The following is a 6,000-nucleotide window of genomic DNA, read 5'->3' as shown; positions in this document are numbered from 1 at the left end:
AAAATAGTTTTTCATTTAACAGTTACTACAAATGTTGCCCTATGACAACGGTTAACAATCTCACAACACATCAACAATATCCTTACTCAATCTTGGGTTCCTTATCACCAGCTTCCTTGTCCCCCTCTGCCTTCTGGCCCTTGTCACTGGTTCTTTACGTCTTGTGTGTTCCATCCTCATAGGCAGTTTGCATGTTATTTTATAATCTTGGGAGTAGAGAAAAGGGCATGAAGCTGGAAAGAGGAGAAGTTGAACTAGGCTTTGAGATAACACCTTTGTTCATTCCTAAACTCATCCTTCAATTATAAGCAGTGTCTAAATGATGAGAATGAAGGCAGAAAAAAGTAAGCAGGCCAGTTGGCAAGGAGAAATTTCCTCCTTTAACTGGCTTTTTTTCTGGAAGTTGTTCTACTGGATAAGAGTTTTTCACGTGGTTTCTCATGTGTCACATGGAATTGAAAAAGTACAAATTCAAAATTTGTTGGTAAGGGGTCTTGAACTCCTGGCAACCAGCTAGAAAATGCTTTGAGGAAATAGAGAATAAGGGAGATGAACCAACTTGATGATGTAAAGTATGAAACATTTATTTTGGTGAAAAGGAACACTGCAAATAGAGCACTTCCTGTGGTAAGCTTTTTGAGACAATAGGGCTATAGCTATGAATGTGTATCTTGAGGACCTTATACAATGTTATTTGCCCTGATTGCTCAACAAATATTGTTGTTATTGGATACCATCAAGTTGATCTCGACTCATAGCAACCGCATGTGACAGAGTAGAACTGCCCCATAGCATTTTCTTGGCTATAATCTTTATGGAAGCACATTGCCAGGTCTTTCTACCATGGAGTTTCTGGGTGAGTTCGAAGCACCAGCCTTGCAGTTATCAGTCAATTGCTTGACTGTTAATACCACCAGGGCTCCTTTGCTCAATAAGTAGTTCTCATTAAATAATGAGATATGCAATAATTAAATAATGCACTGCAAATTGAAGACCACTTTATTTTAAATACTGTTTGTTTTTTTATATTACAAAGCTAATGTTATACATTGCATGAAATTTGGAAGATACCATTAAGTCAAAAGAAGAGCACACATTCATAATCCCACCACCCAGTGACACCACTGCTACATATTCTTGTCTAAAAATATGAGATCATAGTGTACATACTGGTTTAAACTTTTAACATTTTACCATTAGATAAAACTTTCTGATTCGACTTTTTAATGGTGGCTTAGGACTATATCTTATCAAACTTGTAATTTATGGAAAATTTTAAAATTGTAAGTAAACTGCAGTGGACATTTTTTAAATGTGAGCTTCTATTCATATCACTGTTTTCCTTTGGTAGTATTTCAGAAATTAATTGTATCAAAGAATTTGCAGGATTCTAAAACTTATTCTGATTTTCTAATACAGTTGCCCTCCTATACCAAAATACACTTCCACCGTTGGTGTTTAGATTGTTTCTTCAAACCTTCACTGACGCTGGATATTACATTTATTATTCAAGTTTTTGCCAATTTGATAGAATAAAAACCTCATGTAAATGTCTCTTATCAGTGGTGCATATTAACAGTTTTTAAAAATGTGTGTTTATTGTCTGTTATATTTTTAATAGGAATTCTTGTGTATGTGTCCTTTGCTCATTTTTTTATAAAGAAATGTTTATTGTCATAGTAATTTGTAACAACTTCTTTGTTATATGTATATGTTGTAAAATTTTTTTCTAGGTTGTCATTTCGTCCTTTTTATGTTATTTTTATCTACTAAAGATTTTAGCATGTATATAGCCAAATTTCTCATTTCCTTATGAAGTAATCCCAATACACAAAATTTTATTAAATACATATCTATTTTTCTTACATTTATGATTTTAGTTTTTACATGTAAATGTTTAATTTATCTAAAATATATTTAGAGATTTACAGCCTTTTGTCTCAGTATCATTTATTGCATAACTCTCTATTTTCTGTCACTATTTGAAATGTCTTCATAATATATATAGATTTACTTCTGGATCTTTTATTCTGTTCCATCGACCTATCTGCCTTTTCTTTCACTGCTATATTACTACTATATTTTTAAAATATTTCTCTTATACTACACTGTTTTTTCATAATTTACCTAGTTATTTTTATATGCTTATCTTTTCCTCAGGTGTTTTAGAATTATTTTTGACAAGCTCATTAAAAAAAATTTTTGGGTTTTGATTTAGACTGCACTGAGTGTATTAGCTTGTTATATTTGAAAGAAGGGAAGGGGACTCAAACAGGTGTTTGGATGCTTTAGTTTTTGATAGTATTTTCAGGTCTATTGAGGTTCCTACTTCTTTTTGAATCAGGTCATTTTTATTTTCTTAGAAGATTACTAGTTTATTGAGATTTTCAGATTTAGAAGCACAAAGTTGTAGGTGTAATTATTTTATAAATAAAAAAATCTTGTCTGCAGTTACATCCTTTTATTACAAAGCTAAGTGTGTATGATGAGTGACGAAAAAATAAGAAAACAACCTGTCAGGTTTTTAATATTTTTTTTAAGAATCTGCTTTCTGATTTATTATTTTTATGTTTTTAATTTAATTTCTTTTTAAATCATTAATGCTTTATTTTTTCTAGTTTTGTTGAAAACACCTCGAAGGCTATAAATTTTTTCTTAGTACAACTTTAGTTGCATCCCTTATATTTTACATACAGTGTTCTCGGAGTTTGTACTTTCTAAATTATTTGGTATTTGATTCTCTTTTTCACTAGAGTTATTTTGGGAGATACTTTTTTTTTCATTCTTTTAATTCCTTTTTATAAAACTTTTTTTTTTTTTTAATCCAAAGAGCTGTGTGTGTTTGTGTGTGGTTATTGTTCTAGATTTTTTCCTAATACTTTACTTATGAAAATTCTCAAATATACAGAAAAGTTGAAAGAATTTCATAGTGACTACTCATATACCTACCACCTTGGATCTCCCATTAACATTATATTAAACTAGTTTTATTACATTATCTAACTATCCATCATTCTGTTCATCAGTCCATCTTATTTTTTGGCTGCATTTTAAAAACTGTTAATATGCACCACTGATAAGAGACATTTACATGAGGTTTTTATTCTATCAAATTGGCAAAAACTTGAATAATAAATGTAATATCCAGCGTCAGTGAAGGTTTGAAGAAACAATCTAAACACCAATGGTGGAAGTGTATTTTGGCATCAGTATTTGTGTGTGTGTGTGCGTGTGTGTGTAAAGTGCTTTTAAATCATTTGGTGTTAACTATGTTTCACTTTTAAGTTTTCTGAATCATTTGTGCTATTGAAATATTTTCCAGCCTGCCACTGCTATACTGAACAGATGATAGTTTAAAAATGAAATGAACTATTTTTTATTCCAGTAGTGTTGCTGAACTTAAAGTTTCTGTAAATAACTAGCTGATAAAAATGACACTGAGCTATCCCTTTTTTGGGAGGGAGCGTGCTCTCTCTGTGTGTGTGTGTGTGTGTGTGTGTGTGTGTGTGTGTGTGTCTTTTAAAGAGATATATGGTAAATAGAATTTTGTTTTTTGTTTAAGCTAAAAGAGTTATTGAAGGAAACACAGTGTTTTGCTAATATAGTGGCTCTACTGTTTCCTTCAATAAGAAATCCAGGAATGAAAAAATTGTTCTAAGTTTTACATCTCAATACCTCCACTTCCACTGTTCCTACCCTTCACCTATGCAAAGAATTCTGTGTTGGACTGTTCAATAAAACACTAGCGCCTTAGCTTGAAATGAGAGTAGGGTTTGATCCCATGATTCTATGGAATTTGTATATAACAAATTCCAGAATGTTAAGAATCAACTATACTGAACCAGGAATTCAAAATTGCTAAATTGGAGAGGTAGGGACAAATAGAATACAATTAAATGCAGGATAAAAAAGGTAAATTTTAGAAACTTAGTGGTGGGGTGGCCAGGGACAAGGGAGGGGGGGGACTATTTGGTGTCCAGCAGAAGCAGGTCTAGTGATTATTATTAACAACATTCAAACTGTAATTCATTACTAGAATCTGGCATGTTTTTGTTAGTGGATTTTAGGTTAGTTGAAAGTTATCACACCCTCTGCAAGGATATAAGGTGAGGGATAGGAATATTTCATCAAAGAATACTGTCTTGACAGTTTTCTTTCATCTGCTTCTCAGGTTAGCAGTTTTGGTCACTAGGATTCCTAATGTCTGACTTGTTTGTTTCTTCTCTCCCTTGTTCTTGGGCCCAATTTTTAGTTTTCTTCTGCAATCTCTGCGTTCTAAATCAACACGTTGTGTGTTTCCTGTGCTCTTGTGTCTTTTTCTATTTCTTTTCTCTTTATTTCTTCGCAGTCAGAGCCTACTCCCCCCATCCCCACCCTCTTATGTTATCAACCCACCCAGTCCAAGCTGAAGGACTTTCTGAGGTATTAGGAAATACACGTTTTCCTGATAAAGTTTACATAATCTTTATATAGCTCTAATCATACTCTTACCTTCTTTATCTTTTTAAATACTTTTACCTTACATTTTAACCATAAATTCTGTTCGAATTAAGTGTTTTAGAGTCAGAGCATTCTTACCATGTATTTGATCCTCAAAGCTGTCATTTCAGTGTTAGTGGCATTTCTGTAAAAAATGGATGTTAACACTGTTTTATAAGGTGATTAAATCAGTGCTGTCCTTTTTTTTTTTGTTTTGTATGTCCTAGTTAAACGTGCTTATAGTTTGCAACACTACATTCAGAACCCATTGTTGTTATCGCTATGAGTTGGAATCGACTCGATGGCAACGGGTTTGTTTTGTTTTTTTAAATTATTTTATAAGGAAAAAATCTTGGTTTATGGCCGTCTAAGATACATCTATTGGTTTCATCCTGTCTGGAGCAAAGCAGAATGAAGAAAACCAAAGACACAAGGAAAATATTAGTCCAAGGGACTAATGGGCCACATGAACCACAGCCTCCATGAGCCTGAGCCCAGAACTTGGCTATTGGTGATGCCATTCACCAAGACAGGGAAAACAGGAGGAAATGCAGATTTTGTTCTGGTGATGGAAGAGTTTGATCTTTTTCAAATTAAATCTGAGATGCCGGTGAGGACATTGAACTCAAAATGATTTGTAATCAGAGGTAAGGTCTGGATCTTTAAAAGAGGTTTTGACTTGAAATTTAGATGTGTTACTTAATATATTAAGTGGTATTTGAAGCCTCATAGCTTCAAAGAAGTCCCAAAGGGATCATGTACAGGAAAGGAATACCCTTAAAAAAACAAGATGTAAAGCAAAAAGGAAAAGTGGAGACTTTCAAAGAGATTGAGGAGTAGCCATGGAAGTGAGAGGAAACCAAAGTGTGTGTTTCTAGAAGACAATAGTCGTCAGCAGTGTTGAGAGGTGATGTAAGATAGAATTACTAAAGACCACTGATTTCTCATTTAGGAGGTCATTTTTGTCCATAGCTTCTCAAGGCAGTTTGAGAGGGAGAGAACAGAAGCCCTGTTAGTAAGTAGACTGAAAAATGGTTAAAAGGTAAGAGAGTAGAATAATAAAACATAGACTACTCTTCAAAGTCTAGCACTAAAGAAAAGGTAAATGATCCTTTAAATGAACTATTTGCTGTCTGTTTTATGTTTTTTTTAATTTCATTTTCATGCTTTTAAATAATTTCTTTTAAGATGAATTTTTAACAATTCTATTGTAAGACAAATTTTCAAAATGTAAAACTCACATCTTTTTAAAAAAAAAAAAAACTCTTAACAACATACCATAGTACATCAATCCCTAATTTTGGAGAAAGTTCATTAATTTTATTTTATAGCATCTGATAGGCTAAGGTATCCTCAGATTCTAGTGGACATTTGTATTTTTATATTCCAACTTTGCTGCATATTCAAGGAGCTGGTCATAAAAAGCTGGAGTAAATAGTCTTCTTAACAGAAAATAGTAAGTTTCTTTACTTAAAATTAGTAAAGCAACTTTGTGGTATCATGTTCAAAATCCAAAAGTTA

At 32.7% G+C, this 6,000-nt stretch overlaps 1 protein-coding gene across 10 annotated transcripts in view; it reads left to right on the top strand.

The window, feature by feature from the left end:
• Positions 1–6,000, top strand: part of CEP170 (centrosomal protein 170) — a 134,841-nt gene that overhangs the window by 11,856 nt on the left and 116,985 nt on the right. The gene's annotated exons all lie outside the window — the stretch shown is intronic.

This window comes from Trichechus manatus, unplaced genomic scaffold (assembly GCF_000243295.1).
Source record: "Trichechus manatus latirostris isolate Lorelei unplaced genomic scaffold, TriManLat1.0 scaffold00039, whole genome shotgun sequence".
Lineage (NCBI taxonomy): Eukaryota > Metazoa > Chordata > Mammalia > Sirenia > Trichechidae > Trichechus > Trichechus manatus.
The sequence above is the reverse complement of the archived record's forward strand: the minus strand, read 5'-3'. Positions and strand labels throughout refer to the sequence as shown.